General features: G+C 43.8%; 1 pseudogene; it reads right to left on the bottom strand.

Moving 5' to 3' along the window:
- Window positions 1-714: 714 nt before the first annotated feature.
- On the bottom strand, window positions 715-22034 carry LOC106992440 (uncharacterized; annotated as a pseudogene).
- Between the last annotated feature and the right edge of the window lie 551 nt (window positions 22035-22585).

Below are 22585 nucleotides of genomic sequence, written 5' to 3'. Positions count from 1 at the left end.
CCCAGTGGCATATGCAGAGGTGCAGAGACTTTGTATAAACACGATCACGCATCAGCATGCATGCCAGGTACATGTTTCTATTTGCACATAGATTGTAGGGATGACATGCAAATGAAAATGTTGACTTGGTGTTTGGAGGTTCAGAGTGGAAGGGAAACTTCCTTGCTAACCTTTTATGATATTTAGAGTTATTTGTAACCTTGAATATGTAATATATTTAGAAATCTTGGTTAATAAGAAAAGCCTCTGTTCCTGGCCTCCTGCTGGTACATGTCAGGTGGACATGGGTGGTCATGCTAATGTGTGCAAACTCAGAAAAATCCAAGAATGGGATTCTGCATTTTTCATCATACAAATAATTATTAATAGAAAGAGTATGAGGGTTATTTCTAATTGATATACCATGCATATTTTATTAGATAATAATAAATTCTGACATTTGAACTGTATTTACACATGGACATTGAAATATATGGATGAAATATCATGGCTTATACAGGCAATGGCTTTATTGGCATTTTACAAACTGATCCTCATTCCTCATGGCATGGGTCCGTGTGATATTAAGTAGCTTGTTATGCTGGGAAAGGCAGTGATGACCACAAGAATGACTTCAACTACTAAAGTGCAATGGAGATTTCAATAATGTTTTGTTCAATATTTAATTATTTCATTGTGCTCCCAGGTTTTTTCTCACCCTAGCTCTGACCCATATCATGTGGGTCCCATTAATACAGACACCTCCAAATGCACCACTTTTCCATTATATGCAGTCAATTGCTGGTTACCTTGGGCCTGCAACGGGGGGGAGGGCAGGGGCTGCTTGCCACCTCCTGATCTACAATAAGAGTCAATGAGCAGTTAAGGGGATACTGAAAACCATTTATCCTGCTGGAGTGAGGAATAAAAGGTTTCTTTCAATAGAGTAGTAAAGTGCATCTTTTCCAACCTATTTCTATGACTCAAGGCCCATCTCAATTCCAGATGTGGTTAGCCTCAATTCCTGATTCTCACCAAGGTGTGTAATGTCGTCCATGGCCCAGCGCAGAGGAACACAGGTGTTGCCATCAGACTGCCAGGGTCCGATCCCGCCTCCTCACTCACCCTGGGAGATCCTTTTAAGCCAGGAGTCAACAGCGAGGATGGAAACATGACTGCTTTTCAAAGTCCTAAAAGTTCAGAGGACGACCATCAATTTCTCCTGCACTCCTGGGCACACACCAGGAGAACTTTGTCTCCAGGTTCAAGTAAGTGCCTGTGAGGGAGTTGTGTCCTCAGATTCTGCTCGCCACAGGTGCCGCTGGATGCAACCCCAAACCTCTTCTGCACAATCCCAAGGGGTGCTGACTAGTCCAACCTCTAAATATCATAAAAGTTTAGGAAGGAAGTTTCCCTTTGGGTTGATGTTTGGTAGGGTTGGAAGAGAAAAGGCCAGCTGTTTTGGGAAAGATCACCGTTAAATCACACAGCACCCTCACAGCCCAGAGAGACAGTTCTTACATTGTGGCAAGAAACTTGGAAAAGACAAAATCCAATTTGACACATATTTCCTTTTTCTTTTTGATTTCATGCCCCCTCCCTCAACCTCCCAAACAGTATGGATACCCCGAAGGCCCCTGGGAACTCTCTCCCATTGAATCTTACATGGAAAATAGTTACCTACCTGCAAAATCCTCATCATCAGATATGCTCTCCATAATCAAATCTTTAGAAACACAAACATCAGGATAAGTCATTAGAGAGAGGCCCACTCCTCCCACCCCAGCTGAAGCCCCCGTGCTTCCCACAGGATCCCCTGGTGTTTCCTTTGGGCTCACAGACATCCCTCCAGCCTCTCTGAACATTGTTTTATACTTGCAAAATCATTTGCTCTCACCAGACCCCAAATCCTCCTCCCCAAAAGGAGCCCAGAATCAGGTTTCTGTATGCTAGAGACAGCATTTTTCCCTCAGGAAATGAGTTATTTCAGGGTACGTACCATTCTCCACTGTCAATGGCTCCTGCAGTTATAGAAAAGGAAACATTAGGAGGGTGAAATGATGCCATGCACGTCACACAGATCTGATATTCTCTCAACAACTGGAGAAAATAAGAAGGGGTATAGTGACTGAGTCAGAGGTCGGAGTCCCCCAAAACTAGCACTGAGGACACCTATGAAAAAGACAAGACCTTTTCCCACAGAATTTATCTTTGAAGTGTATCTAGATTGGCAGTTTCACAACCTTAATCCACGGGGGGAAACTGCTGTGGAGGGAAACACCTCTGCCTTGCAGTGGATCATGGACGCTGCCATCTACCATGCCCCAGTGTGCCCGGCATGGGTTGATGAGAGGCTCCCAATCAATAGCATCACACCAAGGGCATTGTGGATGTCATAAATAATCCACATTGGCAGATGTTCATGTCTACATTTGATTAAATTGCAGATGACAATGATAATGCACATTGGCAGATGTTCGTGTCTACATCTGATTAGAAAGAAGCCAGGAAAGTAACATTTCGGTTCAAGACAAAAGTGTCTTACCTTGGCAGCATCTTCTTTTTTACAGATGTCTTGTACAGTGTCCTCATTAGCGATGTCGTATACAGCGTTCTCATTAGTGATGTCGTGTACAGAGTCCTCATTAGCAACGTCGTATACAGCGTCCTCATTAGGGATGTCTTGTACAGAGTCCTCATTAGCAATGTCGTATACAGTGTCCTCATTAGCGATGTCATATACAGTGTCCTCATTAGTGATGTCATATACAGTGTCCTCATTAGCGATACTGCATACAGCATTCTCATTAGTGATGTCTTATACAGAGTCCTCATTAGTGATGTCATATACAACGTCCTCATTAGCAATGTCGTATACAGTGTCCTCATTAGTGATGTCATATACAGCGTCCTCATTAGCGATGTCGTGTACAGTGTCATTAGTGATGTCATATACAGCATCCTCATTAGCAATGTCGTATACAGTGTCCTCATTAGCGATGTCGTATACAGTGTCCTCATTAGTGATGTCTTGTACAGCATCCTCATTAGCGATGTCATATACAGTGTCCTCATTAGCGATGCCATATACAGCGTCCTCATTAGCGATGCCATATACAGCGTCCTCATTAGCGATGTCATACACAGCGTCCTCATTAGCAATGTCGTATACAGTGTCCTCATTAGCGATGTCTTGTACAGCGTCCTCATTAACGATGTTGTATACAGCGTCCTCATTAGCGATGTCATATACAGTGTCCTCATTAGTGATGTCTTGTACAGCATCCTCATTAGCAATGTCATATACAATGTCCTCATTAGCAATGTCATATAGAGTGTCCTCATTAGCGATGTCTTGTACAGCATCCTCATTAGTGATGTTGTATACAGCGTCCTCATTAGCTATGTCTTGTACAGTGTCCTCTTTAGCGATGTCACGTACAGCGTCCTCATTAACGACATCGTATACAGTGTCCTCATTAGCGATGTCTTGTACAGCATCCTCTTTAGCGATGTAGTATACAGTGTCCTCATTAGTGACATCATATACAGCGTCCTCATTAGCGATGTCATATACAACGTCCTTATTAGCGATGTCGTATACAGTGTCCTCATTAGCGATGTCGTGTACAGCATCCTCATTAGCGATGTCGTGTACAGCGTCCTCATGGGGAGCTAGGAGAACACAGAATAAAGGTCAGTGCCCTGGTGGTGGAGACTGTGAATCACCCAGGGAGCTTGCTTGGTGTGGTGCATGGAGGTGGCTGATCACAGCATGGGCCAAGCTGATGCTGGGCCACCCTCCCGGGTGGACCTGCACCAGTGAAGCTAAGGGATGTGGCTCAGAACACTTTCTGCAGTGGGAATCAGTTTCCAAGTTCAGATATGCATTATCCAGAGAAGTGGGGAAATATTGAAAAAAAAGAAATTGACAAATTCATGAAAAGCCTTCCATGAGTGCAAGTGTGATTTTTTGTTAACCACTTTACATTCAGTATGCATTCACACGTACAAAATATTTTTACAAGAAATCAGAAATTTTAATTTTTGTCAGTTATGTTAAATCCAACGTAGCTGTCAACATAAAGATTCTATCTCATTTACTTTGTGGTCTCCAGAAAATCTAGCACATAGTAAGTAGAACAAAATATTTATTAAATGAAAACACACAGCAGGGATACGGGGGCTGTTAGGCAGACCGGGTTGCACCTGATTACCTGGATGATAATAAACTGCACAAAACTTCAGTCAGATTAATATTGAAACTGGCTTTTGCTCGGGCTCTTTTCTCTTGTGGAAGAAGGATGACCAAGAAGATGAACAGGAAAGAAATGAGAAACAGAGGCAAAGTGCTTAGTAGCTAAAGGCCACCTTCTGTAACACGAAATAGTCTACAAGTGGCCTTGAACTCTGCCGTGATTCAGTGACAGAGTTCCCTCATGTCTTCTACCCAGGTTGAAGTCCAGCGACATTGCGACTGTCTTCTTTACAACTTGCAAGACATGCTGCTCTGCATTTGCCTGTTGTATGAGATTTACACCTGTTTTAAAGCCACATTTTGTTTCAGTTGGGCTGGTGGCCATACACCGCACTAGCCAGTCAACAGTGAGATGGCTCCTCATGGAGGCGGCTTGGCTTGAGGCTGAGGGTCTTTTACCCACATGCATATGAGAGTTGCCACGAGGGGACGGAAGCCAGGCTAATAACCAAGTGCTGCACAGAGTTCCCATCTGTCCCTCCTCACCATTTTCAGCTGGCAGGATTTGAGCATTTTAGGGCTTGGGAAGATAGTATTACTAAATCTACTAAAATACATCACCCATCCTTATAGGCTTTGTTAAGTTGCTGAGCAAATTAACTTCACAACTGAAGTGGGCCGCACTGGCCTGCATGGTCCCTTACTCCTCTTAGAATCTGGGAGTGTGGGGCCTACTGGAGGGTGGGAGGTGGGAGGAGCAGGAGGATCAGGAAAAATAACTGATATTAGGCTTAATATATGGGTGATGAAATAATCTGTATAACAAACTCTCATGACACACATTTACATATGTAGGAAACCTGCACATCCTGCACATGTAACCCTGAACTTAAAAGTTAAGAACAACAACAACAACTGCAACAGCAACAAAAACAGGCTCTGTGAGCTGACCCAAACCCTGGGGGATCTCTGTGCTTTTGACACACTGATGACTACGCCGGCCCATGGGGAGATGTGCCTAGAACTGCCCTGGGTTGTGTGACCATGGAGGTCACTTTATGATGATGGGCAGTGTCTGGGGCCTTCTGGGCTCGGTGCTTTAGGGCTTATACACGAATGCTGGACTCCCTGCATGGTGGCGAACACCCTATGACTAAGTGCATGTCAGCGTCAGCACAGGCCCACGCTCCTGGGTTCATGTTTTCAATTTTTCATTCAGGAACTTGGGAGCTGGGGCCACCCCCTTGGCCCTTCAGGATCTCCACCTGAGCAGTGGGGATAATAAGCCAGACCCAGGGATGGCTCTGGTGAGGGTGGAGGAGCCACTATGGATTTTATTTTTAGAAGTGGACACCTGCGATTGGGTTGTATAAATGGGAAATCTTTCCTGAGGAAACACACAGCCTCATCTGTACAGAAACGCACACACTCACACCACGTGATGCAGCCTCACATGAGACACCACGAATCCTCAAGCACCCAACTCAGCACTAACCAAAAGGGAGCACAGCTGCTTCCTCAAAAATTGGCCATAATATTTCCCTAGGGAATTCAGATTTTTTTTTTTTTTTTTTTTTTTTTTGAGACGGAGTCTCACTCTGTCACCCAGGCTGGAGTGCAGTGGCGCGATCTCGGCTCACTGCAAGCTCCGCCTCCCGGGTTCACACCATTCTCCTGCCTCAGCCTCCGAGTAGCTGGGACTACAGGCGCCCACCACCGCGCCCGGCTAGTTTTTTGTATTTTTAGTAGAGACAGGGTTTCACCATGTTAGCCAGGATGGTCTCGATCTCCTGACCTCGTGATCCACCCGCCTCGGCCTCCCAAAGTGCTGGGATTACAGGCTTGAGCCACCGCGCCCGGCCCAGATTTTTAAAAAACACTTCCACTGTGCTTATTCCTATCGCAATCCCAGGATCAGGGTGGCTCTTCACATTGAAACCTGCAAGGATGCCACACGTTTCTTGGCATCCAGATTTTTTTTTGGCAAATAGTTCCAGAATACTTACTAGAGTCACAACTCAGAGGGGCCGCCTGCACCACCTGCAATACAGAAACAAAGCTTTATGAGGGGTACGTCGTGTTGTGGATTGTTTGCACAAGGCTGTTTCTCTCAGTGAATATTGAAAACTTGATCAGAAAGTGTAGTCAACTTCAAGCCCCCCCAAACAAGGGTAGGATACACACTGGAAAAGACATCAGCTTCTGGGTGGTGGATCTCTCAGATCCACGTAGGTTGGCAAGTGCAAAATACTGAATCCAAGGAGAAGACTTTGCTTCCAAGGACAAGGGCCCCAAGGATACAGTCTACAACCTGAAGCCGTCACAGGTAAATGACATTTTGGATTACGTATCAGTTGCTAAGAGTCACTTCTTCCACCCCCTCAGAAAACTGCATTTAATACCTGTAATGTACATTGTCATTTTTTCACATGTAAAGTCAGTTGAAAAAGAAAGACACCAAGAAAGGAACATTTCTATTTCAGGGAATGCAAGGCAACCTTACCCTTGTGTCGACCGGCCTCTCTCCATCTCTTCCCTTCTTGTGAGCTGGGGACTCCTCAGAGGCTAGGAGGACACAGAGCAATGGTTAGTCGTAGATGCTTTTGTTCATGAGTTATTCAGGGAGCTCTGCTTAATGTGGACAACAGGACAGTGTGTGTGGATGTGTTTCATTAAAAGCACAGCTTGAGCTCCTGCTAAAAATCTTCCCTTGTGGAAAGACAGGCAAGAACGAGGAGCCGAGGAGCAAGAAATGGAGTCCCTGGCATTTTGCTGATGGCAACTTAAGGCAATGGGAATGAGTCAGTCTACAAATGGTACTGAAGCACACGTTATAGTTTGATGAGAGTCCCACTGCTCACACTGTGAGGTTTGAATGGTTTTCTAAACCCCGTAAAACAATATTAGCTTGTAGGATTTATGTCCCAAGACCATTTTTGTGGAATCCTCTGAGGATCCACAGTGGCTGTCACTGCAGTTATTATGTGTTTTAGCATTTTGCACTTGAATAAAAGCAAAGCTTAATAGACAGATTGGATTCAATTCTAGGCAAAACAGTCTACTGTATTTATTCACTAATCCTTTGTTATAACTGCTGACGGGAGAATTACAAACACTGAAATTATATTCTTTAAAATTAATTAAAGCATAATTATTAATCATACAATATTTTTTCATCCAGACCTCCTTTTCTTTGTCATGCATGCATATTAATTGAGGCTGGAGACTATCTATGCTTGTTCAGGCCAGCCAACATAGGACAGTTTACTTCAAGAGAGGAGACGTGGGTTGAATGCTGATATGTTTAAACTGCAGCACAAACAGTTGCAACAAGTGTGGTGGACTAATCACCAGATGGCCCTTTGCTGCCTTATTTGTCATTGTGCCTTACGTGTAGCTTGCAGGATTTGATTATGACTATGTTTTGGGGTGATAATACTTTCAACTATTCCTAAAATAGTGCTTCAGTCTTATCTGTTTGGGGTCAATTGCTGAGGATTTTATAAAAATTAATGAAGTTTGTGAATCTAAAGTTCTATACAAAGGGTGAAATATTTGTAAATCATTTACCTTGTAAGAGACTAAAATTTAAAATATATTTTAAATATATATAAAATATATTCAAAAATATACAACAACAAACTAAATAAAAATCAGACAACTTTTTAAAAATGGGCAAAAGACTTGAACATATATTTCCCTAAAGAAGATACACCCACTGATAGTAGCACAGGAAAAGCTGCTCAGCATCATTAGTCATTAGGGAAATGCAAATGAAAAACACAAGTAGACACCAATATACACCTATTAGGATGATTTAAAGGAAAATAAGTGTGGACAAAGATGTAAAGAAATTGTAACCCTGATACATTAGTGATAGAAATGGATAAAGTTGCAGCCACTGTGAAAAACAGTCTGCAGCGGCTCAGAAAGTTAAATATAGAACTCCTGTTGGGCCCAGGAACTCTACTGTTAGGTTTATACCCCAAAGAATAGAAAACAGAAATCAAACAGATATTTGTATAATGTTTATAGCATCACTTTTCATAGGAGCCAAAAGGTGAAAATAATTCAACCATCAATGAACAAAAAGCAAGGTGGTCTACATGCAATGGTACATCATCCATCTGTAAAAAAGGAACACAATTTTGATAGATGATACAACGTGGGTGGACATTGAGAACATTATGCTTATGGAAATAAGCCAGACACAAAAGGAATATAGTGTATAACTGTACTTGTATGAAGTGCCTAGAATAATCAAATTCATACAAGAGAAAGCGGGATAGGAATCACCGTGGGCTGGAAATAGGGGGAAAGTGCTGTATTGCTTACTGTGGACAAGGTTTTGTAAGAAATCATCGAAATTTTGGGTGTAGATAGTGGTATTGGTTATGCAACACTGTGAATATTTTGAATGCCACTGTGTGCACACTTTGGTTAAAAGGTTCAAATTATAAGTATTCTGTTATATATATTTCCCCACAATAGAAAACATGCACAGCCAAGCCCAGATGCCAGTCTTGCTAGCTGCCTTCCTTTACTTTCAAGACTGGGCCGAAGCTCGTCCAGTCTTTCAAGGTTGCTGAAGATGTATGATGGAAGTCGTCTGCATTGGGAGAGAAATCAATGGAGAGAGGAGAAAACTTGAGAATCCACATCACTCACTCTGCAGGGCCAAGAACTCTGTCTCCCGTGCATTGCTGATCCATCTCAGTATTTCCTGGGGCCACCTCCTTTTTCAACTGAAGACTTTGCACCTGGAGGGGTTCCCAGGTTTTTCACCTTGGCCTTGTCAGGACTGCTCCTGTCAGCTACTGTCCATTTCACCTCCATTCATGTCCATGCCACATCAGGCTGTGTTGTTCAAATGGAACGAATCTACCCCAAATGTCCCTTTCTGGAGGAAGCCACCATTATACTGTACCTCCAACACGTCCACACGCACCGAGGCACCTCGCTCACACAAGGTGTGTGTCCTCCAACCAAGTTTCCTGCTCTAAACCCGGGTAACTTTTGAAACCCAAGTTTTGTTGATTCCTCCTACCTCAGGTGCTCCATAGAGCATTTGTCTACAAAACACTTCTCCAGGCAATTAAATATTCCAAAGTGACCAGCAGAATTTGTATGTTAATTCTGACCTTGTGTTGTCAGTACAAGTGTTTTTCCCCTTCAAATGTATGTCTTTGTTACTGATAAACGTAACGGATAATGCTTTTTTCAGCTATGTTGCCAAGCATATTTAGATTGCTTGGAGAATTTGACAAAGATGATAGCGACAATGATAATCTTATTTGTTTTATACTAATCTTTATGTGTTACTTTCACCATTTCTTACATATTGGGGCCTGCCATACATTGTGCAGTGAAATTAGTGCTATGCATCATTGTAGGAATATAAATTGGCAAAGCTAATTTAGAATATAGTTCTCTTGTTTCTTAAAAAATTTAGGCTGGGGCCGGGCGTGGTGGCTCAAGCCTGTAATCCCAGCACTTTGGGAGGCTGAGACGGGCGAATCACAAGGTCAGGAGATCGAGACCATCCTGGCTAACATGGTGAAACCCCATCTCTACTAAAAAATACAAAAAAACTAGCCGGGCGAGGTGGCGGGCGCCTGTAGTCCCAGCTACTCGGGAGGCTGAGGCAGGAGAATGCCGTAAACCCGGGAGGCGGAGCTTGCAGTGAGCTGAGATTGTGCCACTGCACTCCAGCCTGGGCAACAGAGCGAGACTCCGTCTCAAAAAAAAAAAAAAATTTAGGCTGGGTGCGGTGGCTCATGCCTATAATCCCAGCACTTTGGGAGGCAGAGGTGGGTGGATCACCTGAGGTTAGGAGTTTGAGATGAGCCTGACCAACACAGCAAAACCCTGTCTCTACTGAAAATACAAAAATTATCCGGGTGTGGTGGCATATGTTGGGTGTCCCAGCTACTTAGGAGGTTGGGGCACGAGAATTGCTTAACCCTCGGAGGTGGAGGTTCCAGTGAGCCAAGATTGTGCCACTGCACTCCAGCCTGGATCTCAAAAAATATATATATATATTGACCAAAATGTCATTATGCATTACATGACTATATATGAATGCTCAAAGCTACATTACTCATCATAGCAAAAAACAAAATTAATTAAATGCCCATTAACTGATAAATGAATAAACACTATCTATATGAATAAACACAGCAGACTCTGAAGGAAAACACACTACCAGCACGTGCTAAAGCATCAATTAACTTCAAACATAGTGTGCTAAAGGAAGTCAGGCTCCAAATATATATATATATGTCCATTTCTATTAAATAAGCGGGAAATTTATGGAGCTGGAATATCACAGCAGTATTGCTTAGGGCTGGAGATGGGAGTGGGGATTAACTGCCAGTGGGCAAGAGAGAAGGTGGGTGAGGGAAACTTTTTTTTTTGAGACAGAGTCTCGCTCTGTCTCCGAGGCTGGAGTGCAGTGACGCAATCTCGGGTCACTGCAAGCTCCACCTCCCGGGTTCACGCCATTCTCCTGCTTCAGCCTCCCCAGTAGCTGGGACTACAGGCACCCGCCACCACACCCGGCTAATTTTTTGTATTTTTTAGTAGAGACGGAGTTTCACCATGTTAGCCAGGATGGTCTCGATCTCCTGACCTCGTGATCTGCCCACCTCGTTCTCCCAAAGTGCTAGGATTACAGGCGTGAGCCGCCGTGCCTGGCTGGGTATTCTAATTTATGGAAAACTATTACATCTTCCTTGATTTTTTTTTTAGAAATTACTTTTAGGTATTTATATGGAAGAGTCCATGGATAATTGTTTTAATTCTTCATTCATATCTTCAGTGGGTATAAGATTGGTCATATTGGTCATATTTTTCTGCTCAGATTTCAATAAGAAACTTGTGGAAGAACCTGAAGGGTGGGATCTTTAGAGGGAGCCTGAGACAGAGCAAGACAAGCTAAGAAAGAGGGCAGTGCCACAGCAGAGCTGCTATTGATGCCCCCTCGCCTAGATTCCAGAAAAGACATCCAGCTGTAGTCACTGAGGTGTAGGAAAACAGTGGAGCACCCATCAGAGAAAGCAGTGCCCAGGAACAAGGAGGCACTGACGGTGGTAAGGGTAAAGACAGCTGCCATGAGGCTGTTCACATGAGGGTCTCAGGCTGCACAGACACCCACACCGGCTGAGGGATCCCGGTTTTCATAAAGGGTGTGGCCCAACCAAGCCACCAACAAGCAGTTAACAAACAGTAGTAATACGACACTTTCCAAAGACCTTACTTGAGTAACACAGTGATCCTCACAAATTTCCACAGGATGGTGGCACAGATCCTCCTGCTTTAGGACACAGAGTCTGCCTGAGGTCACAGGGGGTAGGTGCAGATTCTGAAGATGCACTTTGGTCAGAGACCCCACTGAACTCTGTCTACTGAGGGCCTCTGTCCTGTCTGCTGACCACAGGTCAGAGGTGCAGGCTGCACTGGGGAGTAGGAATGTCACCTTCTCAATTTTGGGAAAACTCTCTGCCAGAACTGAGAATGGCCCTTTCTAAGCAGAAGGCAAGCTCAGACTAAAGAGGGAGGCCAACCACATCAGGCTGGCAGATTGCCAAAGATACACTCAGGGAGAGCCCACATCCTGGGCCATCTTGGGTGGTGGCAAGATGAGATAGATGACTGCTTTTGCAACACATACCTGACAACAAAAAATCAACAACTGTAAAAGAACCAGAAAATCCCCAAATATTTATAAATTAGCAATGCACCTTTAAATAACTCATGGGTTAAAGAAGAAGTCTCAATAGAGAATTAAAAATACCTTTAACTAAAATGCTCATCATCAATGGCCATCAGAGAAACACAAATCAAAACCACAATGAGATACCATCTCACACCAGTTAGAATGGCAATCATTAAAAAATCAGGAAACAACAGGTGCTGGAGAGGATGTGGAGAAATAGGAACACTTTTACACTGTTGGTGGGACTGTAAACTAGTTCAACCATTGGGGAAGACAGTGTGGCGATTCCTCAAGGATCTAGAACTGGAAATACCATTTGACACAGCCATCTCATTACTGGGTATATACCCAAAGGATTATAAGTCATGATGGTATAGGCCGGGCGCGGTGGCTCAAGCCTGTAATCCCAGCACTTTGGGAGGCCGAGATGGGCGGATCACGAGGTCAGGAGATCGAGATCATCCTGGCTAACACGGTGAAACACTGTCTCTACTAAAAAATACAAAAAACTAGCCCGCGAGGTGGTGGGCCCCTGTAGTCCCAGCTACTCAGGAGGCTGAGGCAGGAGAATGGCGTAAACCCGGGAGGTGGAGCTTGCAGTGAGCTGAGATCTGGCCACTGCACTCCAGCCTGGGCCACAGAGCGAGACTCCGTCTCAAAAAAAAAAAAAAAAAAAGTAATGATGGTATAAAGACACATGCACACGTATGTTTATTGCGGCACTATTCACGATAGCAAAGACTTGGAATCAACCCAAATGTCCATCAGTGACAGACTGGATTAAGAAAATGTGGCACATATACACCATGGAATACTATGCAGCCATAAAAAAGGATGAGTTCGTGTCCTTTGTAGGGACATGGATGCAGCTGGAAACCATCATTCTCAGCAAACTATCGCAAGAACAGAAAACCAAATACTGCATGTTCTCACTCATAGGTGGGAAGTGAACAATGAGATCACTTGGACACAGGAAGGGGAACATCATATACTGGGTCCTATTGTGGGGAGGGGGTAGGGGGGAGGGATAGCATTAGGAGATATACCTAATGTAAATGACGAGTTAATGGGTGCAGCACACCAACATGGCACATGTGTACATATGTAACAAACCTGCATGTTGTGCACATGTACCCTAGAACTTAAAGTATAATTTAAAAAAAAAAAAAAGAAAAAAAAAACCTTTAACTACATTAAATGAAAATGTGACTTGACAAGATTTCTAGATGTAGCAAAAGCAGTCCTTAGAGGGAAATTTATAGCATTGGATGCAATACATTAAAAATCACAAGATCTAAAATCAGTAATATCATGTTTCAATTAGGAAACTGTAGAAAATAAAGGAAAGCAACGTAAAGCAAGTAGAAGTAATAAACAACATCACGGAAGTCAATAAAATTAAAACACTGAAATCATCAGAAAATCAATAAAAACAAAAGCTGGTTCTTTGAGATGCTCGCTACAGTGAATGAACTTCTATGCAGGCTAACCAAGAAAAAGAAGATAACACAAACGACCAATTTCAGAAATAAAAGAGTAACCATCTCTACTGAACTGTTGGGCATTAAAAGGATAATCAAGGAATATTATAAACAATTCTATGACCGCAGTTTGGTAACCTCAGTGCAATGTATCAAGTCCTTGAAAGACAATCTTTCCAAAGTCACACTAGAATCCTAGATAATTTGAATACACTTATTTCTATTAAATAAGTTGAATTCATATTAAGAGCATTCTGAAAAAGAAAGCACCAGACCCAGATGGTTTCCTCTCGTGAAATCTACCAAATTCTTCAACAGGTGAATACAAAGACAAAAATTCATTTAATGCAATATTATTTGGTGATTTATTGTGCCATTTTTTGCTATTAAGGCATAAAAAAGACAGGAAGGAAGCTTAAGTATACATCAATTTAGTGAACTAAATTCATCTGAAAAAACTACATAATATATGATTCCAACTATATGACATTCTGGAAAAGGCAAAACTGAAGTGACAGTAAGAATATTAATAGTTGCCAAGGTTTCTGCAGAGAAAGGACAGAGAAGAGGGGATTTTTAGGAGGTGAACATATTCTTTATGAGACCGTAAGGATGAACATAATGTTATAAATATTTCAAACTTCATATATATGTATAACAGAAAGAAAGAACATTATGCAAATGATAGACTTCAGATAATAATGTGTCAATATTTTCTCATTATTAGCAAATGTATTACAGTAATGTAAGATGTTAATAATAGGTGAAATTAGGAAGTAAGGGTGAAGAGACAGAATAACATAGGAACTTCATCTATTATATGCTCAATTTTTTTTTTTTTTTTTTTTTTTTTGAGACGGAGTTTCACTCTTGTCGCCCAGGCTGGAGTGCAGTGGCCGGATCTCAGCTCACTGCAAGCTCGGCCTCCCGGGTTTACGTCATTCTCCTGCCTCAACCTCCTGAGTAGCTGGGACTACAGGCACCCGACACCACACCCAGCTAATTTTTTTTGTATTTTTAGTAGAGACGGGGTTTCACCATGTTGGCCAGGCTGGTCTCCTACTCCCAGCCTCAGATGGTCTGCCCGCCTTGGCCTCCTAAAGTGCTGGGATTATAAGTGTGACCCACCATGCCCGGCCATATGCTCAGTTTTTATGTCAATTTAAAACTCTCTAAAGAAATATATTAATTGAAAAATAATAATATAGCACCACTCTTTCAGGGAGATCTATGCTAATGTTTAACAACCAGGTAAATTCTAGACATTAGCTTGAAACATTGTCTGTCATGAAACATGAACGAAAATTGACTTTTAAGTGGATATTTACTTTTGTGGTTGTAGTAATACTTACTGACTAGGCAAATTAGAATTCTGACACATTAAAAAATAAGGCTTGGCCGGGCGCGGTGGCTCAAGCCTGTAATCCCAGCACTTTGGGAGGCCGAGACGGGCGGATTACGAGGTCAGGAGATCGAGACCATCCTGGCTAACACGGTGAAACCCCGTCTCTACTAAAAAATACAAAAAACTAGCCGGGCGAGGTGGCGGGCGCCTGTAGTCCCAACTACTCGGGAGGCTGAGGCAGGAGAATGGCGTGAACCCGGGAGGCGGAGCTTGCAGTGAGCTGAGATCCGGCCACTGCACTCCAGCCTGGGCGGCAGAGCGAGACTCCGTCTCAAAAAAAAAATAAATAAATAAAAATAAATAAATAAGGCTTAATCTCTTCATAGTTTCCTCTTACATATGGGACTCTGAATACTCCCCACAATTGCGATTCTTAAATCAGCTTAATTAATGAACTTCCACAATACCTTCTTGTGAGTACATCTTCTTCCTTACCCGGAAGCCATGATGCCTCTGACGCTGGATGGTGGACACGGCGTATCTTCTTAAAACCTCTGTGAGAGAAGATGCTGGTTAATGCGTTTACAATAGAGAGGGCTGTTGACATCTTGCTGACAGAAGACTAGAGGGAAAATAGTGATAATCAGTTTTAAGTTTAAATTTATGATCCTGTTCTTTACAGGCTTCCAAGCAGAGCCTGCTGAATCAAAGTGATTCAGTGAGCACTCAACACCTCTATCAGACAGACTGTAGGCAGTGCCTTCACGGAGAGGAGAACACAGCAGGATGACTGTGAGTGCAGGGCTGGTGCAGAGTGGGGGCCCGGATTCAAATTCCACTAAGCCATGTGGACCTGGCAAGCTCATGTCGTCCCTCTGCCCTCAGTCCTCTGCACTGTCATAATGAAATTTTAGCAATACTTTTTAGGCCCTACTTCTTAGTATCACAGTACAGGGTTAAAAAAATCACTAAATACAGGAAAACCTTAAGAGAGGACTGGTACTTCAGTAGTGTTCTCTAAGTGTTTACTACATGCCAGGAGGAATAAGTTGGACACTTAGTGGCTGAATGTGGAGAGGATGCTTGGATGGCTCCGGGGCAGTGGCGCATGGTTTCCTGTTCGGCTTTTCCGTGGGCCTGATGCCTTATGGCTTATGGAGAACATCAGCCCTGCAGGGAGGGCAGAGGAGGGGCTGTGGCTGAGATTTTACACTTGAGGGTGCTGACATTCAGAGATGATAAGTGATGAGCAGAATCCCAACCCCAATGAGTGAAGGATCTGAGATGGGAAATGTATTTGGTTCCCTAGAGACAGAGATTCCTGAACAACTGACACCTCTACATCACGCCCTCTGCCAGACACCCAAGAGACCCCCTCACTGTCTTTCTCCAGTCCTCCTAGCCCGAGGTGTGTGGGTGGACAAAGGTGATGCTCTGGAGGAGATGCCTGAGACAAAGACAGGTCCTTAATGATAAAGAATTCTCCTTCCTCTTTCAGATCCTTGACCTCCCCAAGATGACAGTTTATTTTAAAGGCTGTCATCTTTGTGGCCTTCCTCCCCTCTCCCTTCACCCTGTCAGCTGCCTCTCAGTGACTGTCTCCTCCAGTGACTACACTGAGGGACCAGGGTCTGCTTGCCTCCTAAGGCTGTTCAGACCTTCTGACATTGCAAAATGATTGTCAAAAGATGGGTCTGCAAACAGTAACTTCCCTTCCACGGATCAAACCTGAATATGCAAGCTACTGTGAATTAACTGGAAAAGTGGCCATGTGGCTGGTGCTTTGGTGGTTTAATGAATTAAGTCTGCAACCCCCACTGCCTCCTTCACTATTGATCAGAGCCGCCTGCAATAAGGTCTGGCTAAGAATGGGCAGTGGCTGCGCCAGCTCTGGGTGTGCCTTCTCCACTCATTCTTTCCACATCCAAATTCAGTTTCTAATTTACACACTCCACATCCATCCCTAGACTTTGCTGTGGCAGGGGACAGAGTCCTGTCTCTTCTTAGGGAGACCTCTCCATAACCACAGGACCCTCTCTGGTGTTCACCCCAAGTTCTGTTTTCCTCTGTCACCAAATGTCCCTTCCATTAACCCAATGGCCCTCTCTTCTCCAAACCCTTTAACAGTGATCTTAGAAAGCCACTGTTTCTCTCCCCATGAACCCCGGTGAAATCCCCCCATAAAATCCTGTTTTTCTTCCTTTCTGAGAAAAAGTCTGATGCTAGATTGCTAATGTTTGTTTTCAGGGTTTGACTTCTACCTTCAGAAAAGTGTTTCTGTCCTTCCCCTTTTCTGTAATGTCTGTAATTGCAGGAGTGCAATCAAGATTCTCTGGAAATAATCAGGCAGCAAGGCTGTGTTTACTCTGTGTATTCTCTGGAAGTGTGTTCACAAGATTGGTGCTATGTTTATTTTACTGTTTGGTAGAAATAATATGAAGCCACATGGTCCTGATATTTGCCTTGTGAGTTTTAAAGATTCTTATATTTTAGTTGTCTTTTTCAAAACTCTAGGTATTTTTTAATGTACAGCTTGATGTTTTCTTCTAGATACTATAAACATATGTATTACCCACATTATCTATTTCTCTGTATACTTCTGTGACCCCCTGCTTGCTCTCAGAGACATCCTAAATCCAGAAAATGGAGACCTCATTTTCCTTTCTCAGAGCCTTCTATGTGACTTAGAGACTACCATGTCCCTGGCTTTAAGACTAACTCCATATCACAGAGAGGCAACTCAGATCTTTCTTCCCAGAAGTCCAGTAGTCTTCAGAGGACCCCCCATTCTTACACAACTAGTTTATCCAGGTCTCAGGCAAAGGCCCCCAGTATTTTGTAAAATTTGAGCTATCACAACTTTACAAGCTTTTATGTTATTACAAAGCTTTGTCCTCTTTTAGTGAGGATTTTAGCAACCGTGACCGAGTTAATAAAAAAGAGAAGGAACTACTGGAAGAAAGCATGGAAAGAATGCACAAGGTAAAATTTGACCTAGAATGAGCAGTCTCATTCACTAACCTCAACATTGTCTTATGGGTTCAATGGACCTGTGCAATCCTTTGCTCTGTTTCCTCCATCACCTTCCTGTGTAATTGTCCTCCACCACGCACATAATAGGAACATGGCAGAGGGGAGCTAATCATCTCTTTTATGCCCCACCTCAGGCTTAGATGTAAGTTTATAGTAAAAGCCTTTTCAAATGACTGCTTTAACTGCTGCCACGGCCTGTCCCATGTATCATCAGTTGAATGGAATCTCTCATGTGACTTTAAGCAATCCTTTATTGAGAGACAAGATTCAATACTAGGGACAAGATTCAATACTAATGAAGCCCAGTCTTACTCTTCAATGCTGTGTGTGTAAATCCACTGAGCATGCTGACCCCCACGCCTGCACCCACCTGCTAACACAGGGAGGGTCCATCCAGAAGGGAAGCTCAGCTCCAGCACTGAGGCTCTCCTCGCCAGCTTCACAAGAGCGTTGCCACAAGGATGACGGATACCCGGATAACAACCAAGTGGCAATTTGAGTACTTAATTGTCATGATCCCTAAATTACGTAGTTCAGAGGGCTTGTGGTGATAACTCTGTCCAAGACTCTAAAGCATTTCCCCAATTCTTATTGGACTTGAGCCATGTCTTGAGGAGACACCCAGCTGTGACACACAGGCACCATATTGTCCTACTTAGTGCCTCCCTTAGTGTTTTAGAACCTGTGACTTGATCAGAAACATGGGCTTTCTATGTCGTTTCACATTAAGGACAATGTGAAACTTGCAGGGAGATGCCTACATAGCTACCTGGATTCTGAGATCACTGAGGCTCTCTTATGTGAGGGATGGTGTTTGGGATCTCTGCAGGCTTGGGTAATTCCAGGCATAGAGGGTGCTGGAGCTCCCTTGCATGGTGACTAGTGATCCCTTCACTGGCTGATAAATAGAGGTTGTAGTTCAGGCCTTCAACATTAGCACCGTACGAGTAAACATCTTGGCTCCTCACTTCATAGCAAGTGAGCCAGGGCACATTTATTTATGTGGCTTAGTTTCTCCATCTGGTATGTGGATTCAATAAACAAGCTCACAGCATATGGGCATGAGGAGGTTTGAACAAATGTAAGTAAAGTGTGTGGTCTGATTTGTTAAATTAAGAAAAATGGCACTGAGAGTTGTGCTGGGTAAACACAACATTTTTTTCCTAGGGGAAACACACATAGACACATATTCACAAGCAAATCATGCAGACTTGCACATAGACCACCCCCCTACACACTAATACACTCACTCCCACACGACCTAATGTGAACGCCACCTAATGTGAACATGTTCCCAGGAACTATACATAGATAAAAAGAGTTTGTTGGCCGGGCGCGGTGGCTCAAGCCTGTAATCCCAGCACTTTGGGAGGCCGAGATGGGCGGATCACAAGGTCAGGAGATCAAGACCATCCTGGCTAACACGGTGAAACCCCGTCTCTACTAAAAAATACAAAAAACTAGCCGGGCGAGGTGGCGGGTGCCTGTAGTCCCAGCTACTTGGGAGGCTGAGGCAGGAGAATGGCGGGAACCCGGGAGGCGGAGCTTGTAGTGAGCTGAGATCCGGGCACTGCACTCCAGCCTGGGCGACAGAGCGAGACTCCGTCTCAGAAAAAAAAAAAAAAAAAAAAAGAGTTTGTCACCTGGAAAACCAGTTTCTTTTACTATACCCCCCATCCTCATTCCCACCAAGCGTCTTAGATCATGGAGGCTCTCCAGACAAGAGCCAGCAGTTAGGCTCCACATTTCCTATAGAATCTTTTTCTCACAACCAGTGAGTGATTCCAGAATACATACCATTGAATGTGCTCCCTGAAGTCACCTGTAATTAGAGAAGGAAAACACTCTGAGAATCAGGCTATGCTATGGATGGCTCGCACAGGTCTTTTGTTCACTTGGAAACTCTGGGTAACCAAGATGGGAAAGAATGTTCAAGTCAAAAGCCCCAACTCTAGAGTAGAGTTCCCGTAGGAAAGCACAGGAGTTTTCCTGAAGAATGTTTCTGTCTAGATAATTTTGGGGTAACAATGACAGAATTCTTATCTAAAGTGGAAAGCTTGTTCCTGAAGAAAATATCCCTTAACACACAGTGTACTATCTGACACTGCCAATGTTGCATGTCCTCTGGAATCAGGTGTCAGTTGGTAAGATACACCTCCTCCATTCCCAAGGAAATATTAGCTAACATCTATAATGTACTGGATAATTTTCCCATAGCTGATATCAACTGAAAAATAAGGGAACCAAGAAAACAACATTTACATCTTAGGCAAAGACAGGCTACTTTACCGTGGTAGTAGAGTAGGGCTTCCTTCTCGCACACTTTCTGGAAGGCTCGAAGGAGTCACCTAGGGGATGTGGAAGGACACAGCATGGCTGTCAGTTCATGGTGGTGCTACTCATGAATGACTCAGGGACTGGAACTTAGGGATGTGCCTGGTTAACAAGCATGGAATGAGCTTCTCCTGGACCATCCTCTTTATGGACCAAGGAAGGCAAAGAAAGAGCAGAAAGGAAATGAGAGTAGAGCCCTTGGCTTTCCAGGTAGTGGCAAATGAAAGCAACATGAAATAATCAAACTCCAAATGAACAAATACTAACATACATGCTAGGATTCAACCACAGCATCCTGTCACTTCTTCAGATCCTTTAAAAGCCCAGCAGGATGGCCACTACCTTCCTGACTCCTACCAAGTCCCTTTCAACCTCCACAGACCCACATACACTGCTACTGCATTTATCATGGAGGGTACAGGGTTCTGCCCTTGTTTATGCGTGAATTTTTTAAAGACTAAATTTAATACCATGCACCAGCATTAATCATATTTATTTCTTGTCTTGGTTACGAAAATAATTAGCCAGGCATAGTGGCTCACACCTGTAATCCCAGCAGTTTGGGAGGTCGAGGAGGGCGGGTCATTTGAGGTCAGGAACGCGAGATCGGCCTGACCAACATGGTGAAACCCCATCTCTACTAAAAAAAAAGAAAAAAGAAAACACAAAAAATTAGCCAGGCAAGGTGGCATGTGCTTGTAGTCCCAGCTACTCGGGAGGTTGAGGCAGGAGAATCCCTTGAACCTGGAGGCAGAGGTTGCAGTGAGCTGAGATCGTGCCACTGCACTCCAGCCTGGATGACAGAGACTTCATCTCAAAAAACAAAACAAAACAAAAAACAAAAACAAAAATGGGTTGGGCCGGGCCAGGCGCAGTGACTCATGACTGTAATCCCAGCTCTTAGGGAGGCCAAGTTGGGTGAATCATGAGGTCAGAAGATTGAGACCATCCTGGCTAACAGAGTGAAACCCCATCTCTACTAAAAACACAAAAACTTAGCTGGGCGTGGTAGCACATGCCTGTAATCCCAGCCACTCGGGAGGCTGAAGCAGGAGAATTGCTAGAACACAGGAGGCGGAGGTTACAGTGAGCTGAGATCATGCCACTGCACAACCCGGGCAACAGCGCAAGACTCTGTCTCAAAACAAAAACAAAAACAAAAAAAAACTCCCCTAAAAAAATCAATTATTAAAGATTAGAAAATACTGAAATACTTATATTTTAAAATAATCAGTATAACCTTACATTTTCCATTTAGTCTTCCTTTGCCTTGTGTCAGCAGTCATCATGTGAGGGGCTGCCTATGTTCAGCCCAGGCAACCCACAGCGAGAGAGGGCATAGCGGGGAGATGGCCCTGGTGAGCGCTGAGGCTCTTCAAACCAGCTGCCAAGGGAGTTGCAACCAGGGTGATACAGGAGGCTAATTATTTAGTGGTAGTTTGTGTTCTTACTTGTCTTGTCCCCAGGTTGTGTAGCTCACAGACTTTTTTTTTTTTTTTTTTTTTTTAACATTTCTATAGGGGTCATTTGAAGTTCATAATGCCATCAAATATCAATCAAGGGTCTTTACATTATTTACCGGCTTTGGGATATGTGCTGAGCAGTGGCTGAGCACTGAAAGAATGTGACCGGTTGTCCCAAGTGTTGTCCTCCAACTCAAAATCCTCAACCAATTCAAAAGCATTTGGGCTTTTATGTGCCTTTCACGTAAAGACTATGACACAGCTAAGCTATTCATGTACTAATACCTGCCCTGAGCTATGTGACCACGGACACCACCCTATAATGTGGCTAATGTGTAGGAACTCTGCAGGCTCAGATCATTCCACACATACATGCAGATGTTGGAACTCCCTTGCACAGTGACTCACGATCCCACGGCTGAGTGCTGAGGGCAGGTCGGTAGTTCAGAGCCACAGCACTGGGGCCATATGCTTGGGATCCCATTTCGGCTCTTTTGCTGAGGGGCTGATAAGCTTGGGCACATTCATCTCTGTCTTTTTCTTTTTTTTTTTTTTTTGTTTTTTTTGTTTTTTTTTTTTTTGAGACGGAGTCTTGCTCTGTCGCCCAGGCTGGAGTGCAGTGGCCGGATCTCAGCTCATTGCAAGCTCCGCCTCCTGGGTTTACGCCATTCTCCTGCCTCAGCCTCCTGAGTAGCTGGGACTACAGGCGCCCGACACCTCGCCCAGCTAGTTTTTTGTATTTTTTTAGTAGAGACGGGGTTTCACCGTGTTAGCCAGGATGGTCTCGATCTCCTGACCTCGTGATCCGCCCGTCTCGGCCTCCCAAAGTGCTGGGATTACAGGCTTGAGCCACCGCGCCCGGCCATCTCTGTCTTTTTCTGCCCAGCGAAAGGTGATAGTAAATCAATCATGCCATATGTCTGTGGTGATGGCCGAATGATTCGATGTAGGTAAAGTGTACAGTATAAGTGCTCATGAGGCTTAATTATCAGTGAAATGACCTGCTTTAGATTTCACAGCTTAATAAGGCTCAGA

This window comes from Macaca mulatta, chromosome 10 (genome assembly GCF_049350105.2).
Source record: "Macaca mulatta isolate MMU2019108-1 chromosome 10, T2T-MMU8v2.0, whole genome shotgun sequence".
NCBI lineage: Eukaryota > Metazoa > Chordata > Mammalia > Primates > Cercopithecidae > Macaca > Macaca mulatta.
The sequence above is the reverse complement of the archived record's forward strand: the minus strand, read 5'-3'. Positions and strand labels throughout refer to the sequence as shown.